The sequence below is a fragment of the Somniosus microcephalus genome, chromosome 7 (genome assembly GCF_052327205.1).
Source record: "Somniosus microcephalus isolate GS21.2 chromosome 7, FLI_Smic_1.0, whole genome shotgun sequence".
NCBI classification, from domain to species: domain Eukaryota; kingdom Metazoa; phylum Chordata; class Chondrichthyes; order Squaliformes; family Somniosidae; genus Somniosus; species Somniosus microcephalus.
In genome coordinates, this window is record NC_140993.1 from 208,061,399 (window position 1) to 208,088,360 (window position 26,962).

A 26,962-nucleotide genomic window follows, 5' to 3' on the forward strand; every position below is an offset into this window, starting at 1 on the left:
GAGGGGGGGAAGAGAGAGAGGGGGGGAAGAGAGAGGGGGGGAAGAGAGAGGGGGGGAAGAGAGAGGGGGGGAAGAGAGAGGGGGGGAAGAGAGAGGGGGGAAGAGAGGGGGGGGAAGAGAGGGGGGGGGAAGAGGGGGGGGGGAAGAGGGGGGGAGGAAGAGAGGGGGGGGAAGAGAGAGGGGGGGAAGAGAGGGGGGGGGAGAGAGGGGGGGAAGAGAGGGGGGGAAGAGAGGGGGGGGAAGAGAGGGGGGGGAAGAGAGGGGGGGGAAGAGAGGGGGGGGAAGAGAGAGGGGGGAAGAGAGAGGGGGGAAGAGAGGGGGGGGAAGAGAGGGGGGGGAAGAGAGGGGGGGGAAGAGAGGGGGGGGAGAGAGGGGGGGAAGAGAGAGGGGGGAAGAGAGAGGGGGGGGGGAAGAGAGGGGGGGAAGAGAGGGGGGGGAAGAGAGGGGGGGAAGAGAGGGGGGGGAAGAGAGGGGGGGGAAGAGAGGGGGGGGGAAGAGAGGGGGGGGGAAGAGAGGGGGGGAAGAGAGGGGGGGGGAAGAGGGGGGGAAGAGAGAGGGGGGGGAGAGAGAGGGGGGGGAGAGAGAGGGGGGAAGAGAGAGGGGGGAAGAGAGAGGGGGGGAAGAGAGAGGGGGGGGAGAGAGAGGGGGGGAGAGAGAGGGGGGGGAGAGAGAGGGGGGGAGAGAGAGGGGGGGGAGAGAGAGGGGGGGGAAGAGAAGGGGGGAAGAGAGGGGGGGGAAGAGAGGGGGGGGGGAAGAGAGGGGGGGGAAGAGAGGGGGGGGAAGAGAGAGGGGGGAAGAGAGAGGGGGGGAAGAGAGGGGGGGGGAAGAGAGGGGGGGGAAGAGAGGGGGGGGGAAGAGAGGGGGGGGAAGAGAGGGGGGGGAAGAGAGGGGGGGGGAAGAGAGGGGGGGGAAGAGAGGGGGGGGGAAGAGAGAGGGGGGGGAAGAGAGAGGGGGGGGAAGAGAGAGGGGGGGGAAGAGAGAGGGGGGGGAAGAGAGGGGGGGGAAGAGAGGGGGGGGAAGAGAGAGGGGGGGAAGAGAGAGGGGGGGGAAGAGAGAGGGGGGGGAAGAGAGAGGGGGGGAAGAGAGAGGGGGGGAAGAGAGAGGGGGGGAAGAGAGAGGGGGGGAGAGAGAGGGGGGGGAAGAGAGAGGGGGGGAAGAGAGAGGGGGGGGAAGAGAGAGGGGGGGAAGAGAGAGGGGGGGAAGAGAGAGGGGGGGAAGAGGGGGGGAAGAGAGGGGGGGGAAGAGAGGGGGGGGAAGAGAGGGGGGGAAGAGAGGGGGGGAAGAGAGGGGGGGGAAGAGAGGGGGGGGAAGAGAGGGGGGGAAGAGAGGGGGGGGAAGAGAGGGGGGGAAGAGAGAGGGGGGGGAAGAGAGGGGGGGAAGAGAGGGGGGGAAGAGAGGGGGGGAAGAGGGGGGGGAAGAGAGGGGGGGGGAAGAGAGGGGGGGAAGAGAGGGGGGGGAAGAGAGGGGGGGGAAGAGAGGGGGGGAAGAGAGGGGGGGAAGAGAGAGGGGGGAAGAGAGGGGGGAAGAGAGAGGGGGGGAAGAGAGAGGGGGGGAAGAGAGAGGGGGGGAAGAGGGGGAAGAGGGGGGGAAGAGAGAGGGGGGGAAGAGAGAGGGGGGGAAGAAGAGGGGGGGAAGAGAGAGGGGGGGGAAGAGAGAGGGGGGGAAGAGAGAGAGGGGGGAAGAGAGAGGGGGAAGAGAGAGTGGGGGGGAAGAGAGAGGGGGGGGAAGAGAGAGTGGGGGGGAAGAGAGAGGGGGGGGAAGAGAGAGAGGGGGGGGGAAGAGAGAGGGGGGGGGGAAGAGAGAGGGGGGGGAAGAGAGAGGGGGGGAAGAGAGAGGGGGGGGAAGAGAGTGGGGGGGAAGAGAGAGTGGGGGGGAAGAGAGAGTGGGGGGGAAGAGAGAGTGGGGGGAAGAGAGAGGGGGGGGGAAGAGAGAGGGGGGGAAGAGAGAGGGGGGGGAAGAGAGAGGGGGGGGAAGAGAGAGGGGGAGAAGGGGGAAGAGAGAGGGGGGGAAGAGAGGAAGAGAGGGGGGGGAAGAGAGAGGGGGGGGAAGAGAGAGGGGGGGGAAGAGAGAGGAGGGGGGGAGAGAGGAGGGGGGGAAGAGAGAGGGGGGGGAAGAGGGGGGGGAAGAGAGAGGGGGGGAAGAGAGAGGGGGGGGAAGAGAGAGGGGGGGGAGAGAGAGGGGGGGAAGAGAGAGGGGGGGAAGAGAGGAGGGGGGGAAGAGAGGGGAGGGGGGGGAAGAGAGGAGGGAGGGAAGAGAGGGGAGGGGGGGGAAGAGAGGAGGGGGGGGAAGAGAGGAGGGGGGGAAAGAGAGGAGGGGGGGAAGAGAGGAGGGGGGGGAAGAGAGGAGGGGGGGGAAGAGAGGAGGGGGGGGAAGAGAGGAGGGGGGGGAAGAGAGGAGGGGGGGAAGAGAGGAGGGGGGGAAGAGAGGGGGGGGAGAAGAGAGGAAGAGAGGAGGGGGGGAAGAGAGGAGGGGGGGAAGAGAGAGGGGGGAGAGAGAGGGGAAGAGAGGAGGGGGGGGAAAGAGAGGAGGGGGAAGAGAGGAGGGGGGAAAGAGAGAGGGGGGAAAGAGAGGGGAAGAGAGGGGGGGGAAAGAGAGGAGGGGGGAAGGAGGAGGGGGGAAAGAGAGGAGGGGGGGAAAGAGAGGAGGGGGGGGAAAGAGAGGAGGGGGGGGAAAGAGAGGAGGGGGGGAAAGAGAGGAGGGGGGGAGAGAGAGGGGGGGAAAGAGAGGAGGGGGGGAAAGAGGAGGGGGGGGAAAGAGAGGAGGGGGAAGAGGAGGGGGGAAAGAGAGGAGGGGGGGGAAGGAGGGGGAGAGGGGGGGAGGGAGAGAGGGGGGAGGAGAGGAGGGGGGGAAGAGAGGGGGGGAAGGAGAGGGGGGGAAGAGAGGAGGGGGGGAAGAGAGAGGGGCGTTCTCTGTCCTTTAGGTCGTGGGCTCTTGGGGGCGGAGAGAGGGAAGAGGGAGGGGGAGAGAGGGGGAGGAGAGGGAGAGGAGGGGGGGGGAGAGGGGAGGGGGAGAGGCGCCGGCCGCCCGGGGGAGCCGCCGCGCGGGGGAGAGGAAGGGGGGGAGAGGACGGGGGGGGAGAGGAAGGGGGGAGAGGAAGGGGGGGAGAGGAAGGGGGGGAGAGGAAGGGGGGGAGAGGAAGGGGGGGAGGAGGGGGAGAGGAAGGGGGGGGAGGAAGGGGGGGAGAGGAAGGGGGGGAGAGGAAGAGGGGGGAGAGGAGAGAGGAGGGGGGAGAGGAAGGGGGGGAGAGGAAGGGGGGGAGAGGAAGGGGGGCGAGAGGAGGGAGGGGAGAGGAGGAGGGGGGAGACAGAGCAGTGTGTGAGTGTGGGGTACAAGAGAGGAATGAACGAGAGAGAGGAAGGAAAGGGAGAGCTGGGAGTACAGAGGGAGCTATGGAAGAGTGACGGGTACAGAGATGAGCAGAGAAGGAGGTAGGGAAGACTGATGCAGAAAGAGAAGGGGTTACAGAGGAATGGGAAACCGGAGGAGGTAGAGAGAGAAGAGAAAGAGAGAGAGAGAGAGAGAGAGAGGAGAATTGGATGATCTGTCAAAATTGAGATTAGTCCTAGGAGAAGGAGACAGACCATACCTTGGGGCCAAATATGTAACAACATGTCACAACCTGAGGACTGTTTAAAATTAAGACTGTTTAAAATTAATATTGAACGTACCAAATGAAGTACAAAGACTGTTTAAAATTAATATTGTTTAAAAGTAATATTGTATGTACCCAACAAATGTCAAATCGATTGACACCTACAGAATGTTGGAAAACTGTACCTTTTTGCTATGTAAGCTTTGGCAATATGGTTCTCTGTAAACTTTCATGCCAATAAAGCATTTTAATTGGAATTGGAATTGGAGAGAGAGAGAGAGAGAAAGACAGAACAAGACACAGGGGAGGAGAAAGAGATCGAGACCAGTGGAGGGGAGGGGAGGGGAGGGCGGGGGGGGGGTGGTGGAGATGCGAATGGAAGAGATTGACGCAGCCGTAGCCGGAGGGAGAGGAGAAGAGTGTGGGAAAGATTGGGGGAGGGAGGGAGGGAGACTGGGCAAGTAGAGAGAGAGAGAGAGAGAGAGGAGTAGACACTGAGGGCAAGAGGTAGTGAGATACAGTGAAGACCGACGAGAGAAAGAAACTGAGGTAGTGGGAAAAAGAGAGACGGGGGAGAGCGATTGACGGAGAGATGAGGGTAAAAGAATGAGGGGGAAGGAGGGGGCAGAAGAGAGAAACGAGAAGTTGGGGAGTGAGACCAGAGGCAAGGTGAAGGGAGGAGATTGATAGATGGGTGGGAGGACAGGAAAGAGGGCGATGAGGGCATTCAAGTTTTTAAGCTGTGCCAGATTGTTTTCTTGAGTCCAGTGACAATCATTCCTGTAGGTATGCCCACACAGTCAGTTAACTGAAGTGACTTTATATGCCAATATCCAGTAATGTAGCAATGCCCAAGGTCAATCAGAACACTCTTGTTAATTATAATTTGTTAGCTGGATAGGACAGCAGCCCTCCCATGTATTTGGATAATAATGGAAGAATAATCCAGTGGTTCTCAAACTGGTGTCTGTGCAGACAGGCCGATAAACAGCAGAGGGGGAGGAAAAAACCCTGAAACACTCAGCAGCTGTGCAGTGGGTACGTGGGCAGTGGAGGGTTGCACCTGAAATGGTGCCAGTGTTCCCAACAGGAGCCACCGAGCCTAATCCCATTCCAGGAAGAGCAGGGAGGTGTTGTATGGGGAAGTATTCAACAGGCATGTTGCTGAACCTGTAGAGTTACCTTTCAGCTGAAGGGAAGAGAAGAGTTTTCACATTGCTGATCACGACTCCCATCTCCATGGGAAAGTGTTTTTGGTTTTTTCCCCCCAAAACTTCGTTGGTTGCCAGCTGCAGGGACTGCATTGCATGGTAGTTGATTTTTTAAAGTTTTTTTGTAAAGCATTTTCAGATACATTAATGTAGATTTTGGAAAGAGCTGTAACCTGTTGAGATTAAATAAAGCCACTAATGAGGTTTATAAAGTAAAAAAAGATTATTTTTTTTTTATATAAAAAGAGTTTGTCTCGTGATTTATGACATGGTGGGGTTGGCATCACTGCACTTGAACGGGATTGAGACGACTCATGGTATGAAACTGCCAATTATTTGGCTGGCGTGGGAAGAGAAACACAATACTGCAGCAAGAATTGTTCTTGTGAGGCTGGAAGTTAAAGGACATTGAGAGGGAAGCTTCGATAAAAGCTTTACTGTGCATCTGTCACATGAGTCCTGACCTAGAAAGCACTGGATGGTGCAAAAGTGGAAAGTATGGAGTTCTCTGGCACACATAACTTCAACTTAAATAAAAGCCAAAAAACACACACATTATATTTAAAGTAAGTGAAATAAAAGCAGTTCATCCCTTTTTTAACAAAGGAATATTAGTAATTTAAAGATGAAATTCCGTCAAGAATAAGTCCTAAAACAGGTTTATTATTATTTTTTCCCCCGGGATATAGGCATCGCTAGCAAGGTAGGCATTTATTGCACATCCCCAGCTGCCCCGAGAGGGTGGGGATACTGCTTCAGAGGGCAGTGAGGAGCCATAGGATCATCGCAATAGGAGCAGGCAAGTCAGCCTCTCCAGCCTGCTCCACCATTCAATCTGAAAGGTTCTAAAAAATGTCAAAAATGCAGCTACCATGTGGAGATCAAAAGTGCGAATGAATTGTGAAATGGCAACGGCCAGGAGGCACACGGAGATATACGAAGGGGGCCAGCAGAAAGGCATTTTAAAAGAATGACCCAGAAGCGGGAAATTTAGAAGAAAAGAGACAAAGGAAGCGATTTGACTGGCCAGTCCATGTTTGCAACCTACTACTTTTCTGGACTGATTACCCTGGGATCAGAGTATGTATGGAAGTCGGACATATAGTGAAAGGGTTAAATGGGCTAAAATGAGGAAATTAAGGAACCGAGCATATATCCAATCATATAAGGAGTTGTGATGGACATGTCCAGAAGGGAGGTATGGTGCAATGTGGTCAAAGTGCACATACCGATGTATGGGGTCACACGAAGCCAACTGTAGGATGCAAGAAATGTAAACGTGTAATATAAATGATTGCAGAACAGTAGCCATGAGATTTTCAGCGATCAGAGAGCATTCGTCCCTGGATGAGTGTCTCCCCTGTCGACTTGTAATAAAGTTGATTTATTAAACAAACCTCCGGACTCCGAGTGACTGATATAAATGATCGACGTCCGCCTTATTACCAGAGGGTCCGTCTCGGGGAGAAGCTTTCCCGGGTTTACCTTGCATATAGCAGATATCGCTAAAGAGTGCTTTTCTGTACGGATTACTGTGGGCATATGGAGTGCCAAGCATTAGCATAAATTGCGAGCATGCTTTTATGTATGTTTAGCTAAACTGTAGCATATTGATTGCGAGGGTGCTTCTATGTACTGCTTGAATAGTGGTTGAGGTTTTGAATCGGTCTTAGGAACATTAAAAGGTTAAAGAGAGAACCGGTGTGTCTGGTGTAATTTCTCATAAGTCTCAAGTCCGAACTCTATAACCTGTTGGATGGGGCGAGGGGTAATTCCACACGTCTTTACAATCCGATCATTGCTGATCCAACTCCAATTACCCACCTGTGATCCATATCCCTAGATACCCTTGCCCAACAAAAATCTAGTGATCTCAGTCTTGAAAATTTCAATTGATCCAGCATCTACAGCCTTTCTTGAGTGTGTTCCAGACAATTTTCTGTAACAATATGTTCTTGAACCAACGAGAACAGGCCGTACTGGATTTAGTGATGAGCCTGAATTAGTCAGCAATCTAGCAGGAAGGGAAAGAACTATTTGGCTTAATACAAGACCAGTACAAGACCTAAAGGGCAAGAGCTCTGCTTGTGTAATTAAACAATTTTGGTGAACAAGAGAAGTGAGAGATAATGGGGGGGGGGGGGGGGGGGAGGGGGAGTCCAGGACAAGGGGTCTTAACTTTAAAATCAGAGCCAGGCCATTCAGGAGAGAAATTAGGAAATACTTCTTCACACAAAGGGTTGTAGAAGTGCGGAACACTCTCCCACTAAAAGCAGTAGATTCTAGCTCAACTACTAATGTTAAATCTGAGATCGATAGATTTTTAGCAGCCAAGGGCATTAAGGGATATGGAACTAAGGCAGGTAGATGGAGTTAAGATACAGATTAACCATGATCACATTGAATGGCAGAATGGGCTTGAGGGCTGAATGGCCTATACCTGTTCCTATGTTCCTGATGGTTCCACATAAGAGACCGTTAATAAAAATAAGAGTGAGAGCAGGGATAATGGGTATTCCCTCCAATTGGCAGGATGTGGCTAGTGGTGTTCCCCAGGGATCTGCACTGGGGCCTCAGCTTTTCATTATATTTATCAATGACTTAGATGAAGGAAGAGAACCATATATCCAGGTTTGCTGATGGCACCAAGTTAAGTGGCACAGTAAATAGTGTAGATGGGAGCAGAAAATTGCAATGCGACTGATAGATTAAATGAGTGGGCAAAACTGGCAGATGGAGTTCAACGAGGGGAAGTGTGAGGTCATCCACTTTGGACCGAATAAAAATAGATCCGAGTATTTTCTGAATGAGAGAAGCTAGGAACTGTGGAGGAGCAGAGAGATTTAGGGATAACAACAGAAAACGCTGGAAAAACTTAGCAGGCCAGGCAACATCCGTGGAGAGAGAAACAGAATTAACGTTTCGGGTTGAAGACCCTTCGTCAGAACTAGAAAAAAATAGGAAAGGGGATAGATTTTAATGCAAGTACGGGCTGGGAAAAGGGGGAGGGGATGAAAGAACAAAAGGGAAGGTCAGCAACAGGATAGAAAGCAGGAGAGATTAAGAGATATTCAAGGAATCAAAGGATGGCTCTGGATGAAGTGTGAATGACCCTGGCAGAACGAAGGACAGCTGCCATGTGGGAGGGAAGAAAAAAGCCCAGACAAAAGTGTGGATAAAAAGAAAATATATAAGGGGCCAAGGTTATGATCTGAAATTGTTGAACTCTATGTTGAGCCCAGAGGGCTGTAGAGTGCCTAATCGAAAGATGAGGTGCTTTTCCTCGAGCTTCCGTGGAACAATGCAAGAGGCCGAGGACGGTGAGGTCTGAGTGGGAATGGGGCGGTGAATTAAACTCGGGGTCCCCCTTACGGACTGAACGGAGATGTTCCGCAAAGCGGTCACCCAATCTGCATTTGGTCTCCCCAATGTAGAGGAGACCACATCATGAGCAGCGAATACAGTATACTAAATTGCAGGAAGTACAAGTAAATCGCTGTTTCACCTGGAAGGGGTGTTTGGGGCCCTGGACAGTGGGTAGGGGGGAGGTATAAGGGCATGTGTTGCATCTCCTGCGCTTGCACGGGAAGGTGCTGGGCGAAGGGGTGCTGGGGGTGGTAGAGGAGTGGACTAGGGTGTCGCGGAGGGAGCGGTTCCTACGGAATGCTGAAAGGGGAGGCGAGGGGAAGATGCGTTTGGTGGTGGGATCACGCTGGAGATGGTGGAGGATGATCCGTTGAATGTGGAGGCTGGTGGGGTGAAAGGTGATGACAAGGGGAACTCTATCATGGTTCCGGGAGGGAGGGGCAGGGGTGAGGGCAGAAGTGTGGGAGATAGAACGGACACGGTAGACGGGAATCCTCGGTTGAGGAAAAAGGAAGACATGTCGGAAGCACTGGTATGGAAGGTGGCATCATCAGAGCAGATGCGGCGGAGACGGAGAAACTGGGAGAATGGAATAGAGTCCTTACAGGAGGCGGGGTGGGAGGAAGTGTAGTCCAGGTAGCTGTGGGAGTCAGTGGGCTTGCAGTGAATGTTTATCAATAACCTATCCCAGAGATGGAGACGGAGAAGTCGAGGCAGAGAAGGGAAGAGTCGGAGATGGACCATGTGAAGGTGAGGGAAGGGTGGAAATTGGAAGCAAAGTGAATGAAATTGTCTAGTTCAGGGCGAGAGCAGGAGACGGCACCGATACAGTCATCAATGTAGCGGAAAAAAAGGTGAGGGAGGGGACCAGAGTAGGACTGGAACAAAGAGTGTTCGACATATCCCGCGAAAAGGCAGGCATTGCTTGGACCCATGCGGGTACCCAAAGCAACACCTTTGATTTGGAGGAAATGAGTGGAGTCAAAGGAGAAGTTGTTCAATGTGAGAACAAGTTCAGCCAGGCGGAGGAGGGTGGTGGATGGGGACTGGTTGGGCCTCTGTTCAAGGAAGAAGCGGAGCACCCTCAGGCCATCCTGGTGGGGAATGGAGGTGTAGAGGGATTGTACGTCCAGTGAAAAGGGGGCGGTTGGGGCCGGGAAACTGGAAACTGTTAAAGTGGCGGAGGGCGTCGGAAGAGTCGCGGATGTAGGTGGGATGAGACTGGACAAGGGGAGGAAAAAAAGAGTTGAGATAGGAAGAGATAAGTTCCGTGGGGCAAGAACAGGCTGAAACGATGGGTCTACCAGGGCAGTCCTGTTTGTGGATCTTGGGAAGGAGGTAGAAGCGGGCTGTGCGGGGTTGGGAAACTAGGAGGTTGGCGGCCGTGGGGGGGGTGGGGGGGAAGATCTCCAGAGGAGAGGAGGTCAGTGACAGTCTTGGAAACGGTGGCTTGATGTTCGGTAGTGGGGTCATGGTCCAGGTGGAGGTAGGAGGAGGTGTCGGAGAGTTGGCGTGCAGCTTCCGCTAGGTAGAGGTCAGTTCGCCAAACAACAACAGCACCACCCTTGTCAGCAGGTTTAATGACAATGTCAGAGTTGGATCTGAGAGAATGGAGTGCTGCAATTTCAGAGGGAGGGAGGTTGGAGTGAGGGGAGCAGAGAAATGGAGACGGCCGATGTCACGGCGGCAGTTTGCAATGAAAAGATCTAGAGAGGGCAAGAGGCCAGAGGGAGGGGTCCAGGTAGAATGTGAATTCAGAAAGTGGAAGAAAGGGTCAGCCGTGCAGGGGGAAGGCTCCTGGCCAAAGAAGTGGGCACAGAGACGAAGGTGGCGGCGGCGGAAAAAGAGCTCAGCATTGTGCAGAGCTCGAAATTCATTGAGGTGGGTGCGTAAGGGGATGAAGCTCAGGCCTTTGCTGAGGACTGATCGTTCGGGGTCAGAGAGGGGAAGGTCAGAAGGGACAGAGAGACTTAGGGGTTGAGGAAAGAAATTACTCAAAGCTAGTGGACAGGTACAAAAAAATAATTAAAAAGACTAATGGAATGTCGGTCTTTATCACAAGGGGATTGAAATACAAAAGGGTAGAAGTTATGTAAAGCTCTGGTTAGACCCCATTTAGAGTACAGCATTCAGTCTGGGCACCGCACCTCAGGAAGGATACATTGGCCTTGGAGAGGGTGCAGCGCAGATTCACCAGAATGATTCCGGGGCTAAAACGGTTAAATTATGAGGACGGGTAGCGTAGACCAGGCTTGTATTCCCTCGAGTATAGAAGATTAAGGGCTGATGTAATTGAGGTGTTTAAGATGGTTAGAAGTTTTGATAGGGTAGATAGAGAGAAACTATTTCCTCTGGTGGGGGAAGTCCAGAACGAGGGAGCATAACCTTAAAATTAGAGCCAGGCCATTCAGGGTTGATGTCAGGAAGCAGTTCGTCACACAAAGGGTAGTGGAAATCTGGAACTCTCCCCCAAAAAGCTGTTGATGCTGGGGGGTCAATTGAAAATTTGAAAACAGATTGGTAGATTTTTGTTGGACAAGGGTATTCAGGGTTACAGAACCAAGGCTAAGACACACATCAGCCAGGATCTAATTGAATGGCAGAACAGGCTTGAGGGGCTGTTCATAGGTTTCTAGTAGAGAGTTCTTGATTTCCACTAACGTTTGTATGAAAAAGTGCTTCCTGTTTTCACTCCTGAACAGCCTAGCTCTAATTTTAAGGTTTTGCCCCCTTGTTCTGGATTCACCCACCAGAGGAAATAGCTTCTCTCTATCTACCATGTCAAATCCCTTCCATTAGATCACCCCTCAACCTTCTAAGCTCAAGGGAATACAAGCCAGGTTTGTGCAACCGCTCCGCATAATTTAACCTTTTAAGCCCGTGTCATTCTGGTGTGTACCCACTCCAAGGCCAGGAGGTTTCCTTCCCTAAAGGACATTGGTGAACCAGTGGGCTTTTATGACAGTTCGACTGCCTCATGGTCACTATTACTGATACCAGCTTTTAAAAAATAATTTCAAGTTCTCAAGCTGCCATGGCAGAATTTAAACTTGCATTCTCTAGATTACTAGTCTAGTAACATAACCACTATGCTTCTGTAGCTTTCATTGGCCATCACCTCAGGAACAGTGCAATACCACTTTCCACAGGACACTTCTTCAACAATTGTGAGGTGTAGCCTGTAACTGAGTAACTTCAAAATAAGTTAAAACAAAAAGACTACTACAATCAAGATGCACTTTCAACATTTAAAAGCATTTGAAAAGATAATACAGCTTTACTGGGTGCATTTAAAACCACCCAGAATCTCTAACTCCACAGTTCTGTATAACTGCAGAATCATGCCTCGATCCCTCTTTAATTGAGGCACACAATAATGCAGGTCCTTCCCCCTCCCCAAAAAAGAGACAACATTTCTTAGTCCATTTAGCAATTTCCTCTGACTCTAATGATACGCTGTAGTGCAAATCCAGAGTCAGGGCCTGACCAATTCACAGTACAACGTCTCAGCTTTAGTGCAAAGCAAAACCATTTCACAATGACAGGTAAAGTAAGTGCAGCCTAAGCAATGCCCTGCCCTCACCTAATGCGCTACGCTCATGATGTAGTCAGTTGTGTGTTAAGCATTCACACGCACTTCTTGTTTTTATGTGTTAGCACACTCAGACTATGAGGTATTCTCCATTTTCTCAAAAAGGACTGACTGCATATATAATTGCAAAATACTGCGGATGCTGGAAATCTGAAATAACAACAGAAAATGCTGGAAATACTCAGCAGGCCAGGCAGCATCCGTGGAGAGAGAAACAGAGTTAATGCTTCACTCCCACTCTGATCTCTCTGTCCTCGGGCTATTGCATTGTTCCAATGAAGCTCAACGCAAGCTCGAGGAACAGCACCTCATCTTTCGATTGGGCACTTTGCAGCCTGCCGGACTCAACATTGAGTTCAACAATTTCAGATAATTATCCCTGCCCCCATTTTTCATGCAGTATGATTTTTGCAATTCCCATTTGCAACATTTTATCTTTCCTGCCTCTTACAAAAGTACAGGATGTGCTTTCTACTCCTTCCTCCCCTCCTAACCCCCCCCCCCCCCCTGTCTCTGCACCTGCTTAATATCTGTTACATCTCCAGCTTTTTCCAGTTCTGATGAAGGGTCCCAGACCTGAAACGTTAACTTTGTTTCTCTCTCCACGGATGCTGCCTGGCCTGCTGAGTATTTCCAGCATTTTCTGTTGTTATTTCTGACTGCATATAGTTTATTCTGTGGACATAATTAGGCAGAAAATACCCCAGAAAAACAGGATTCAATACATAGCGGCAAAATAATCTAAATTCTGCATGTTAAAAGGTCACAGTTAAGAGTAGAGACTCCATATCCCAGAATCTATCTGAAGCTACATTCAAATTCTGATCAGATGCGTCACTGCACATTAAAGTGCAACATCGGAGAAAACTGCAGGCATTGCAGGTGCTCGTACATGTGCCAGGGAGCAACAGGATGCATTCATGCTGCAGTGAACGTGGGAACTGTGGCTCATCTAAACTCGGGAACAAATTGCCACTGCTCACCTTTCATTGATGAAGTACCATCCAAATAAGTCACTGAGTCATTGTGTAATGGAGTTCAAATATACAGAATGTGCATCGTCATACTTGTAATTGAAAACATTTAAAAAAGATAGTTATCCTGCTTGAACCAGATGACCAAGCACGCTTTCAGTAAAGTCGAGATACCATTGTCAGTAATACAGATTCAGAAAGGAATTGGTAGAATTAGAGACACGAAAAGGTACAGCAAAAGACTGCATAGAGCTCAAGAATCCCAGTCGAGCCCCCAGCCCCTCATTTTTACTAAGACATCCATGGGTGGCAGTTTGGTGCTGGATGGAAAAGCAATGCGACAGTTCCAACGTAACATGATTAGCTGACAGATGTCCCAGAATGCATTCCCTATCATGACACTCTGATACATCGGCACCACCTTTTATACTTCACTTCACCTCGGACCATCACATGACATTCCAGGAGGCGAGTATAAAGGTGCCTCTGCTATTATATTGGCCATGCGGACTGGGTACAGTAGCTTCCTCCAAAAGCCAAAGCACCAGAATATAGGCATGCATGGCGCATCAAGAATGTATGTGCCCAATTCTGCTCCTCATTCCTGAGGAAACTAGAGTATCCAGTTTAACTTGACTGGGCAGACTGATGAGTCAGGAGTTCATTCCACAAGGTTTATTGAAAGACTAGAGACAGAAACAAAGAAAAAAACAAATACAAATCACCATTATGCTGGTATCCCTCCAGTACCTCACCTACATAGTCAGTTCTCATGTGCAAGACTAAACAAACAGTGATGCTACTTAACAGTGAAGAGCATTCCAGTCCTGGCCTTCAGTCGATTTTCAAACATGCAAACTTTCTACCAGGAACTAATGAAGAGAAATCACTAGCAGAAACATTGGCTGATCTTTCCACTTCCCGCGCCCCAACAGCAACGGCCGTACCCTATTACAGCTGAGTAGTACAAACCGTCGTGGGAGGTGCAGTCTTTCAAATGAAACCTTAAACAGAGATCCTGTCTGCCTAACAACAGAAAATGCTGCCTGGCCTGCTGAATGTTTCCAGCATTTTCTGTTGTTGTTTTAGATTTCCAGCATCCGCAGTATTTTGCTCCTGTCTGACTATTCCGGTGAACATACAAGATCCCATGGCATTATTTGGAAAAGAGTAGCAGGACAATCTCCTTTCAACAACACAACCACTGGTCATTCATCTCATTTGCTATTTGTGGGCAGAGTGTCTACTGATATCACTGCGTCAGCCAATGAGTTGGAGGTGGGGCAGGACTTATGGCAAATAGTCTATTTCACAGCAAACAAAGTCTATCCACTCAGTAAGTAGCAAACTAAACAAAGTCTATTTGCTTTGCAACTTAAACAGGGCACCACAGCAGTCTACAGAATCTAGAGGAAACAGAACTCATGACCAAAATTACAGCAACGTCTCCCAATAAAAGCAGGATGATTTCTCCAGCAAAATGCAGTGAGTAGAGGATAGTTACATACACATGATTTGTGTAAAATCAATCCCAGTCACTTACAGCAGTGCAGTCTTCAGGCGAGACCGACAGGGGAATAACCCAATCATCTCCATTCTCACCAGGAATAGTGGTGTCTCTACATGCAGCCTTTTTTTCCCTTAAGAACGACTGTACCATAAACCAGCAGTAATCCCCATCCATCCCAGAATGTCCCAAAAGAGCTTCACAGCCAATTAATTATTTCTGAAGTGTAATCAATGTTGTTTTATAAACACAAACAGCAGCCAATTTGTGTGCAAGATCCCACAACACTTTGGGACGTCCTGGGATAGCTGGGGATTATATATATTATAATTACGCTGGTTTATTATGGTACAGTCGTTTTAAAAAATTGTAGTATGTCACCAGCAAGAATAGACACCAAATACAGTGGAATCAGCTCTGCAATAGGTTAGGATGAAAGCGGAAAACATTGATCACGAGTTAAAATTTGTAAATCAAAAAGCATGATTAATGAGAGATGAGAATTTTTATTTTCGGCTCTGCTCGCAAGACCAGTGAACCAATGCCAGGGGAAATGAGCACATACGTTAGAAGCACGGTAGCTTGATTTGGCGGGTAGGGGGAGGCAGTGGGAGGTGGGGAAGGTAGCGATCCCTGCCAGTGCAGCAGTAGCACATGGATTCCAATTCCTTTCGAGTATGTAGTTCACAGTTCCAGTTCTTGCCTTCAGTTCAACTTTGTAAATATCTGAGTTGTAGGGGGTTTGAAGCCAAAATCTGAAAGCCCCCAAAATGCTAATATACAAGCCTCTAGTTTGCCATCTGTAGCCCATATGATTTTTTTTGTACAAAAATGCAAAAGCAAAATACTGCGGATGCTGGAAATCTGAAATAAAAGCAGAAAATGCTGGAAATACTCAGCAGGTCAGACAGCATCTGTGGAGAGAGAAACAGAGTTAACGTTTCAGGTCGATGACCCTTCGTCAGAACTGGAAAAAGCTGGAGATGTAACAGATTTTAAGCAAGTGGTGGGACAGGAAAGAACAAAAGGGAAGGTCTGTGATAGGATGGAAGGCAGAACATAAGAACATAAGAAATAGGAGCAGGAGTAGGCCAATCGGCCCCTCGAGCCTGCTCCGCCATTCAATAAGATCATGGCTGATCTGATCCTAACCTCAAATCTACTTTCACTCTCCATCCCACCCGAACCCATGTGATCTCCCGGGAGAGGCGAAAAACCAGATAAAAAACCCAATGGCCAATTTGGGAGAAAAAATCTGGGAAATTCCTCTCCGACCCATCTAGGCGATCGAAACTCGTACAGGAGATCACTCTGTCCCTGTATTTCCTGCAGTACTTACCTTCTGTAAGAGGTGATCTCCACCCCAGCCAGGAACAGGCCCAATTTACTCTTGAAGGACTCCTAGCTGGCAGCCTGTTCCCGAGGTCTCCACTAATCCCTGTGAATAGAACCATCTCCTGAAATCTAACACAGAATTAGAACACAAAAAGTAAGAGCAGGACCAGGCTACACGGCCCCTGGGCCCACTCCGCCACCCACAGGGCCATGACCGATCCGAACCTAGACTCATGTCCAAATTCCTGCCCGCTCCCTGTAACCCCTAATTCCCTTTACTTCTAGGAAACTGTCTATTTCTGTTTTAAATTTATTTAATGATGTAGCTTCCACAGCTCTCTGGGGCAGCAAATTCCACAGACCTACTACCCTCTGAGTGAAGAAGTTTCTCCTCATCAGTTTTGAAAGAGCAGCCCCTTATTCTAAGATTATGCCCCCTAGTTCTAGTTTCACCCATCATTGGGAACATCCTCACCGCATCCACCCGATCAAGCCCCTTCACAATCTTGTATGTTTCAATAAGATCGCCTCTCATTTTTCTGAACTCCAATGAGTAGAGTCCCAATCTACTCAACCTCTCCTCATATGTCAACCCCCTCATCCCCGGGATTAACCGAGTGAACCTTCTTTGTACTGACTCGAGAGCAAGTATGTCTTTTCTTAAGTATGGACACCAAAACTGTATGCAGTATTCCAGGTGCGGTCTCACCAACACCTTGTACAACTGCAGCAAGACCTCCCTGTTTTTATATTCCATCCCCCTAGCAATAAAAGCCAAAATTCCATTGGCCTTCTTGATCACCTGCTGCACCTGCATACTAATTTTTTGTGTTTCGTTTACCAGGACCCCCAGATCCCTTTGTACTGCAGTACTTTCCAGTTTCTTGCCATTATTAAGATAATAACTTGCTCTATGATTTTTCCTGCCAAAGTGCATAACCTCACACTTTCCAGTATTATATTCCATCTGCCAAATCTCTGCCCACTTACTTAGCCTGTCTATGTCCCTTTGCAGGTTTTTTATGTCCTCCTCACTCACTACTTTCCCTCCCATCTTTGTATCATCTGCAAACTTTGATATGTTACACTCGGTCCCTTCCTCCAAATCGTTAATATAGATTGTAAAGAGTTGGGGTCCCAGCACGGACCCCTGCGGAACACCACTAGTTACTGATTGCAGGAGAGATTGAGATACATTAAGGGAGATTAAGAGATGGTGCAAAGCAAAAGGATATGGTAATGGGACAAGTTAAAAAACAAAAGATGGCTCTAGATGAAGAGTAAATGGCACTGGCAGAATGAAAGACAGCTGCCATGTGAGAGAGAAAAAAAAATAAATGGAAAAAAAAAGGATTGGGGCAGAGGTTATGGTCTGAACTCTATGTTGAGTCCAGAAGGCTGTATGGTGCCGTTCCTTGAGCTTACATTGAGCTTCATTAGAACAGCACAAGAGGCCGAGGATGGTGAGGTTTGAGTGGGAGTGGAGCGGAGAATTAAGGTGACGGGCGACTGGAAACCCGGGGTCACCCTTACGGACTGAACGGATGTGTTCCGCAAAGCGGTCACCCAATCTGCGTTTGGTCTCCCCAATGTAGAGACCATCGCATCATGAGCAGCGAATACAGTATACTAAATTGCAAGAAGTACAAGTAAATCGCTGTTTCACCTGGAAGGAGTGTTTGGGGCCCTGGATAGTGGGAAGGGGGAGGTAAAAGGGCAGCGTTGCACCTCCTGCGCTTGCAAAGGAAAGTGCCGGGCGAAGGGGAAGGGGTGTTGGGAAGATGTGTTTGGTGGTGGGATCACACTGGACGTGGCAGAAATGGCAGAGGGTGATCCGTTGAATGTGGAGGCTGGTAGGGTGAAAGGTGAGGACAAGGGGAACTCCATCATGGTTCCGGGAGGGAGGGGGAAGGGGTGAGGGCTGAAGTGCAGGAAATAGAACGGACACAGTCAAGGGCCGTGTCAACCACAGTAGAGGGGAATCCTCGGTTGAGGTAAAAGGAAGACATGTCGGAAGCACTGGTGTGGAAGGTGGCATCATCAGAGCAGATGCGGCGGAGATGGAGAAACTGGAATAATGGAAGAGAGTCCTTACAGGAAGCGGGGTGGGAGGAAATGTAGTCAAGGTAGCTGTGGGAGTCAGTAGGCTTGTAGTGAATGTTTGTCAATAGCCTATCCCCAGAGATGGAGACAGAGAAGTCGAGGAAGGGAAGGGAAGAGTCGGAGATGGACCATGTGAAGGTGAGGGAAGGGTGGAAATTGGAAGCAAAGTGAATGAAATTATCTAGGTCAGGGCGAGAGCAGGAAACAGCACCGATACAGTCATCAATGTACCGGAAAAGGAGGTGAGGGAGGGGACCAGAGTAGGACTGGAACAAAGAATGTTACACATATCCCACGAAAAGGCAGGCATAGCTGGGACCCATGTGGGTTCCCAAAGCAACACCTTTAATTTGGAGGAAGTGAGTGGAGTCAAAGGAGAAGTTGTTCAATGTAAGAACAAGTTCAGCCAGGCGGAGGAGGGTGGTGGTGGTGGATGGGGACTGGTTGGGCCTCTGTTCAAGGAAGAAGCGGAGTGCCCTCAGGCAATCCTGGTAGAGGATGGGCGTGTAGAGGGATTGGACGACCATAGTGAAAAGGAGACGGTTGGAGCCAGGAAACTGTTAAAGTGGCGGAGGGCGTCGGAAGAGTTGCGGATGTAGCTGGGAAGAGACTGGACAAGGAGAAAAAAGAGTTGAGTTAGGAAGAGATAAGTTACGTGGGGCAAAAACAGGCTGAAATGATGGGTCTACCAGGGCAGTCCTGTTTGTGGATCTTGGGAAGGAGGTAGAAGCGGGCTGTGCGGGGTTGGGGAACTACGAGGGTGGCGGCCGTGGAGGGAAGATCTCCAGAGCAGATGAGGTCAGTGATGGTCTGGGAAACGTTGGCTTGATGTTCGGTAGTGGGGTCATGGTCCAGACGGTAGGAGGTGGTGTCGGAGAGTTGCCGTTCAGCCTCCGCTAGGTAGAATTCGGTTTGCCAAACAACAACCCTTGTTCACAGGTTTAGTGACAATGTTAGGGTTGGATCTGAGAGAATGGAGTGCTGTAAGTTCAGAGGGAGGTAGGTTGGCGTGAGTGAGGGGAGCAGAGAAATGGAGACAGCCGATGTCACGCCAGCAGTTTGCAATGAAAAGATCTAGAGAAGTTAAGAGGGCAGAAGGAGGGGTCCAGGTAGAACGAGAATTCTGAAAATGGGAGAAAGAGTCAGCTGTGTGGGGGGGGGGGGGGGGGGGGGAAGACTCCTGGCCTAAGAAGTGGGCACGGAGATGAAGGCGACAGAAAAGAGCTCCGCGTTGTGCAGAGCTCGAAATTCATTGAAATGGGGGCGTAAGGGAATGAAGCAATGTAAATGCAAACTGATTTCCACAAAAGCAGCCAAGAGAATCTGCTGCCACCAACAGAGGATATGGAAACTAGCCAGCAACAGAAGCAATCAATAAAATACACATATGAAACAAGGTCATTGCTACTGTAGACATTTTGTTCTATAAATATTTTATGGAATTTCAGATAAGGGTGACCAGACAGCCAGGTTCTGACTACTCGCTCTCTCCCTCTCTCTGTGTGTGTCTGACAACCTGAGGATGGCCCACTTCGATAATAGATTGCAGTCCCCCATAAGTTGGGAGTGGTGTTAACATTGATGATACCTGATAAGGCACCTTTTTGCTACCACATTGGTTGTTAAGTTCTTTGATCAACTTCACTTGCTCAAATAAAGATGAATAAAGATTATTGACCTGCCATGTTCCATAGGTCCCATGTTAGAACTTAAGAAATAGGAGCAGGAGTAGGCCATTCTGCCCCTCGAGCTTGCTCTGCCATTCAATATCATGGCTGATCTTCAACCTCAATTCCACTTTCCTGCACTCTCTCCATGGTCTAGAAATTCGGTGGGCTGCGCCACCAGTTAGCGCCTAAAGAGGGCACTCAGTGGCTTTAGCGCCACTGGCCACGCCTCCCGCGATATTTAGCAGAACGCTAATGGCGGCGTTAGCCTGTAGCGCTGCGCTGCCACCGAGGACGTCATCGGTGTGCGCAGCGCCCCGCTACCGCCCCGATCTTTGGTTGCGCCCCCCCGCTGTAACGCCAGTCGCAAATCGCGACCGGTACACGGGGCCTACCTGTGGCGGTAGTGGCGCAAATTAAGGTGGAGGTGCGGGGCGGCCATTTTTTTTCGGTGGCCGCCTGCCAGCACCTCCTCGCGCCGCCGTCCCCGGCCTCCTGATCCCCCCCGGGCAGTGCCAGCTGTGTCCCGAGAGCCCGGCACTACTCCTCGGTGCCGGGCTCTTTTGCCGGCACTCACTATCGGTCATCGCGCTGGTGCAGGCCCTTCCCCCTTAAGAAGGGAAGGAAGGCCTGCAATACCGCAGCGTGCCGTGCCGCAGCGTGGCGCTGCAGTGCGCTGCGATATTCAGTTTGAGCGCCCCAAGAGGGACGCAGGGCGCTGCTCGCCCCGCATCCCCCTTGGGGCGCTCAAACTGAATTTCCGGCGGGCGCAAGCGGCTCCGTTCGCAGCGGTAATTCCGGCACCCAGGCGAGCTTGGCGCCCCGAATTTCTAGGCCCATATCCCTTGATTCCCTTAATATCCAAAAATCTATCGATTTCGGTCTTGAATATACTCAACGACTGAGCCTCCACAGCCCTCTGGGGTAGAGAATTCCAAAGATTCACCACCCTCTGAGTGAAGAAATTTCTCCTCATCTCAGCCCTAAATGGCTGACCCCTTATTCTGAGCCTGTGACCCCTGGTTCTAGACTCCCCAGCCAGGGGAAACATCCTCCCTGCATCTACCCTGTCAAGACCTGTAAGAATTTTATACGTTTCAATGAGATCACCTCTCATTCTTCTAGAGAATATAGGCTTAGTCTACTCAATCTCTCCTCATAGGACAATCCCCCCATTCCAGGAACCAGTCTGGTGAACCTTTGTTGCATTTCCTCTAAGGCAAGTAAATCCTTCCTTAGGTTAGGAGACCAAAACACAATACTCCAGGTGTGGTCTCACCAGGGCCCTATATAATTGCAGTAAAACATCTTTACTCTTATGCTCAAATCCTCTTGTAATAAAGGTTAACATAACATTTGCTTTCCTAATTGCTTGCTGTACTTGCAAGTTAACTTTCAGTGATTCGTGTACAAGGACACCCAGGTCCCTCTGAACACCAACATTTCCCAATCTCTCACCATTTAAAATGTATTCTGCTTTTCTATTTTTTCTACTGAAGTGCATAACTTCACAGCCCAGAATTTGCAGTGGGTAATAACAGTGAACGAACAGCGTTTGGTGTTATTACCCCTTTAAAACTGACCGCAACTTCATTACGTAATGCATGCGCATCCCAACGCAGAAATCCTGAAGCAGCGGTCTGTCATTCACTGCTCCAACACTGGCTGCGCTATGGCCACAGCCAGCCATCAGGGTAATCTGTGAAATCAGCAAAACTGACCAGAACTTCAGCTCCTCCGTGGTAATCACAGAATCACAGAAACCCACAGTGCAGATAGAGGCCATTTCGGCCCATCGAGCCTGCACCGACACATATCCCACCCGATTCCCGTAACCCCTACACCAACACATATCCCACCCTATCCCCGTAACCCCACGTATTTAATCCCCCTAACACTAAGGGTCAATTTATCATAGCCAATCAACCTAACCCGCACATCTTTGGACTGTGGGAGGAAACCGGAGCAAACCCACGCAAACACGGGGAGAATGTACAATAATATCGCTGTTAAATACCCCATTAAAAGTTAGACCCTTTTGGATTAGGTGTAACTGGGGCTTTAACAGCAGATTGGCTGCTAAACAATTATTATGGCCCCGAAAAACTCATTTTAATTTTGTGGAGTGTCAAATTTATCCATTTTAATAAAAATTACAATTTTTAAGGAACTTAAAAAAAATATATATATTTTTTTAAAGTTTGTTCATCTGTATTTCAGGTTTACCTTTTCCCCATGAGAGAGCCCCAATATCTTTGTTTTGCTCTCTCTCATTTTTTCCAAAGGAGCTTACTCACTTCCTGGTTCCCAGTCTGAGAGAATTCTACATTGTGACTGGCTGCTTAGACAGCTTGTTGATGTCACAGCAGCTTGCATTTGGGATTCCCCATTAACTTGCGCTGATTTCAACTGCATGTTGGAAAAGCCAAAGTTATCGAGATCTTTGTGGGAACCTTACTTCGGGGCCAACATTGAACACCTTTACTTCGCCACTGACCGCAAATTACAGGTCCACATTTCCCTCCTTTCTTGAATAGCGGGGTTACATTTGCTACCTTCCAAACCACAGGGACTGTTCTAGAATCTAGGGAATTTTCTAGAAGATCAAAACCAATGCATCCACTATCTCTGTAACCACCTCTTAAAACCCTAGGATGTAGGCCATCAGGTCCAGGGGATTTGTCAGCTTTTAGTCCCATTCATTTCTCCAGTACTATTTCTTTACTAATACTAATTTGTTTAAGTTCCTCATTCTCACTAGACCCTTGGTTCCCCACTATTTCCAGAATGTTTTTTGTGTCTTCTTCCATGAAGACAGATACAAAGTATTTGTTTAACATCTCGGCCAGTTCCTTATTCCCCATTATAATTTCTCCTGTCTCTGCCTGTAAGGGACCCACGTTCACTTTTGCTAATCTCTTCCTTTTTGCATACCTATAGAAGCATTTACAATCTGTTTTTATGTCTCTTGCTAGTTTACTCTCATATTCTCTTCCTTAAATCAAATTCTTGGTCATTCTTTGCTTAATTCTAAAATACTCCCAAGCCTCAGGCTTACTATTCTTTTTGACAACATTATAAGCCTCTTCCTTTAATCTAATACTATCTGTAACTTCTCTTGTTAGCCACGGTTGGACTACTAATCCCACGGGGTTTTTATTCCTTAGGGGAATGTATATTTGTTTTGAATTATGAATTAATTCTTTAAATGTTTGCTATTGTTTATCTACCGTCATATCTTTTAATCTCGTTTCCCAAACTACCTTAGTCAACTCGCCCCTCATACCTACGTAGTTTGCTTTGTTCAGATTTAAAATCCTAGTTTCGGCTCAACTAAATCTCTCTCAAACTCAATGCAAAATTCTATCACATTATGATCATTCTTCCCTAGAGGCTCCTTTACTACAAGGTTATTAAAGTTAACATAAGCAAGAAAACTTTATTCTATTTTCTCTCTTTCTCGTCAATTTCTTGGTCCTCCTTTGCCGAGTTCCAAATTCCTCTCAATCCTCAGCCTTACTACTCTATTTGGCAACATTACATAGAAACATAGAAGATAGGAGCAGGAGTAGGCCATTCGGCCCTTCGAGCCTGCTCCGCCATTCAACGAGATCATGGCTGATCATCCAAACCCGAGCACCCGGTCCCTACACCGACAGCCATCCCACCCAAGCCCTATCCCCATAACCCCACGTATTTAATCCCCCCTAACACTAAGGGCCAATTTTTATCATGGCCAATCAACCTAACCCGCATATCTTTGGACTGTGGGAGGAAACCGGAGCACCCGGAGGAAACCCACGCAAACACGGGGAGAATGTCTGTGTGGAGTTTGCACAGTCACCCGAGGCTGGATTTGAACCCGGGTCCCTGGCGCTGTGAGGCAACAGTGCTAACCACTATGCCACCGTGCTGCCCTTTAGAAGGCAGAACATTAGAAGTCTCTGCCTTTAATCTAATACTATCTTTAACTTCTCCTGTTAGCCACAGTTGGACCATTTTTCCCATGGGGTTTTTATTCCTTAAGGGAATGTATATTTGTTCTGAATTATAAATATTTGCCATTGCTTATCTACCGTCATATCTTTTAATCTAGTTTCCCCAACCTACCTTAGCCAACTCGCCCCTCATACCTACGTAGTTTGCTTTGTTCAGATTTAAGACCCTAGATTTGGACTTAACTAAATCATTTTCAAACTCAATACAAAATTCTATCATATTATGAGCACTGCTCCCCAGAGGCTCTTTTACTACAAAGGTTATTAATTAACCTTTTCTCATTGCACAATACGAGATCTAAAATAGCCTGTTCCCGAGTTGGTTCCTCGACATACTGATCAAGAAAACTATCTTGAATGCATTCCTTGAACTTGTCCTCTGCACTGTTATTGCAAATTTGGTTTGCCCAGTGTACTGCAAATTTGGTTTGCCCAGTGTATAGAAAATTAAAGTCCCCCATGATTATGGCATTACCCTTGATACATACACCTCTAATTTCCTGATTTATACTCTGCCCGACTCTACAACTACAGTTAAGGGGTCTATAAACTACTCCCACCAGTGTTTTCTGCCTCTTGTTGTTTCTTAGCTCCACCCATACCAATTCTGCATCTTGTTTTTCTGAGCTACGGTCCTTTCTCTCTACTGTCGTGATCCCATCCCTTAATTATCAGGGCTACCCCATTCCCTCCTTTTCCATTCGGCCTATCTCTTCTAAAAGTCTAGTATCCTGGAATATTTGGTCACTCTGCAACCACATCTCCGTAATGGCTATGAAGTCAAACCCATTTATTTCTATCTGCGCTATTTCTATCATCTATTTTTGTTGCGAATGATTCACATTTTACTATTTTTCCTCGATATCACCTTAGTCACTGATGCCCTATTGCCTTTGTTACTCTCTCTGTCCCTTCCTGACCCACACTGCTTATTTTTACCAAAATCACTACTCTGCTCTACAGCCTTGACGTTTCTTACTGCTTTTGAATTTACCCTTTGCTGAATCCTCCCAACCGCCCTTCATTATTTTAAAGCCCTATCGACAGCCCTAGTTATTCAATTTGCCAGGACACTGGTCCCTGCCTGATTTAAGTGGAGCCCGTCCCAACAGAACAGCTCCCTCTTTCCCCAGTACTGGTGCCAGTGCCCCATGAATTGAAACCCCTGCCTCCCACGCCACTCTTTCAGGCACGCCTTTAACCTTCTAATCTGCTTATCCCTATGCCAATTTCCACATGACTCAGGTAACAATCCAGAGATTATTACCTGTGAGGTTCTGTGTTTTAATTTTGACCCTAGCTTCTCAAACTCTCAGCAGAACCTCATTCCTAGTTCTGATGGGGAGGGTCAGAAAGAGAGACCTTTCACAACCACCAGATGTCCCAAAGCGCTTTACAGCCAATGAAGTACTTTTAGAAGTGTAGTCACTGTTATAATGTAGGAAACTCAGCAGTCAATTTGCGCACAGCAAGCTCCCACAAACAGCAATGTGATAATGACCAAATAATCTGGTTTTTTTTGTTGTTGTTTTTTTTAAAAAGTGATGCTGATTGAGGTATAAATATTGGCCAAGAGGACACCTCTGCTCTTTTTCGAAATAGTGCCATGAGAGAGCAGACGGGGCCTCGGTTTAATGTCTCATCCGAAAGATGACACCTCCGACAGTGCAGCGCTCACTCAGTACTGCATTGGAGTGTCAGCCTAGATTCTTGTGCTCAAGTCTCTGGAGTGGAACTTGAACCCACAACCTTCTGACTCAGAGGCGAGAGTGCCACCAACTGAGCTACTGGCTGGCACTAAAATAGAAAGAATTCATCAGAAATTAGAAAGTGAATCAAATGTCTTGCAGATTCAGGGGCCAGTAATAAGATAAGTAAAGGGATTTAATTTATAGAGTCATCAATTCAGGACTCCTCAAAGCACTTTACACACAATGAATTACTTTTGAAGTAGAATCACTGTAATTGGGTAGGCAATCATTGCAGCCAATTTGCACAGAGCAAGGTCCCACAAAACAGGAAGGAGATAAATGACAAAATATTTTGGTTTTGGTGGTGTTGGTTGACAAATAAATGAATAACTTGACTTTTGGGACAGGGTAAACAATATTTATTTCCAGAACAAAGGAGCGCAATCTAAAAATTAGAGCTGGGTCATTTAGGTGTGAAATCAGGAATGCAAATGTTTACACAAACAGTGGTGACAATGTGGAACTCCCTCCCCCAATAAAGCTGTGGATGCTGGGTCAACTGGAGTTTTTTGAAAAAGGGAAGAGAGTCAGGCAAATTCGGTTTTGCTGCAGGTCAGCCACGATCTAACTGAATGGTGGAGCAGGTTCAAGGGGCTGGTTTCTATGTTCTGAGTAACCTGTGCAATACCTGAACTGAGTGTTCAATGCTGAGTGGGTGCAAAAAATGGGAAAGTACAGATTTCCCTGTCCTGATGTCACTTATTTTGATGGATATACCAATAAATAAAGTTATTTTAGAGGTCCCAACTAATCCTAGATTTCTAAATTTACACCAAATTTATCCAATTGTTCGACATTCCAAGCTGATTTAATTTTGTCCATGGCTTAAGTTGATAAGAGAAAATACCCCATCCTTATTTGAGCATACATCACCTTTCATTCTCACTGGGTCAAAATCCTGGAATTCCCCAACGAGCACCATTGTGGGAGTAGCAGTGCCAGAACGACTGTAATGTTTCAAGAAGAGCACCTCAGAGCAGCAGGAGATGGACAATAAATTCAGCCTTGGCAGCATTACCCACATCCCACAAAGTAGTAAAAATGTTGATGGAGACCACCTTTTATCCATAAATCAGATAGACCAAATGTTTGTACACTGAACAGGTATTGTGGGGGGGACAATTTGCACAATGGCACCAGGAAGCAACAATGACTCAGTCAGCAGGAGCCTTAAATGGGTTTTTGAAGTTGGGACACAAACTTTCAAACTGTGACCCAAGATACAAAAAGGAAAACATTTTAAATAAATGGCTTGGAACATCAAACCACCTAATAATTATCTGACTAGCCCTTGAACATAAGAACATGAGAATTAGGAGCAGGAGTCGGCCATATGGCCCTTTGAGCCTGCTCTGCCATTCAATAAGATCATGGCTGATCATCGACCTCAACTCCACTTTCTCCCCTGATCTCCATATCCCTTGATTCCCCTAGAGTCCAGAAATCTATCTATCTCAGCCTTGAATATACTGAAAGACTCAGCATTCACAACCCTTTGGGGCAGAGAATTCCAAAGATTCACAACCCTCTGAGTGAAGAAATTCCTCCTCATCTCAGTCTTAAATGGCCAGCCCCTTATCCTGAGACTATGCCCCCTAGTTCCAGACACTCCAGCCAGGGGCAACAACCTCTCAGCATCTACCCTGTCAATCCCCTTCTGAATCTTGTATGTTTCAATGAGATCACCTCTCATTCTTCTGAACTCCAGAGAGTATCAGCCCAATCTACTCAATCTCCCACAGCTTAGTAAAATTGCTGCTTTAATACAATGAGAAATTCTGGTAAAATGACTGACTCCTGAACCAACTTCTATTGTCAAGGTCAAATACAGCTGTTGCAATATGTTTGTGAAAGTAAATAGTCATA

General features: G+C 48.4%; 1 protein-coding gene across 7 annotated transcripts in view; it reads right to left on the bottom strand.

Annotated features, from left to right (window-relative positions):
• LOC147115101 (oxidation resistance protein 1-like) overlaps positions 1–26,962 on the bottom strand; it is a 1,180,356-nt gene that overhangs the window by 342,472 nt on the left and 810,922 nt on the right. The gene's annotated exons all lie outside the window — the stretch shown is intronic.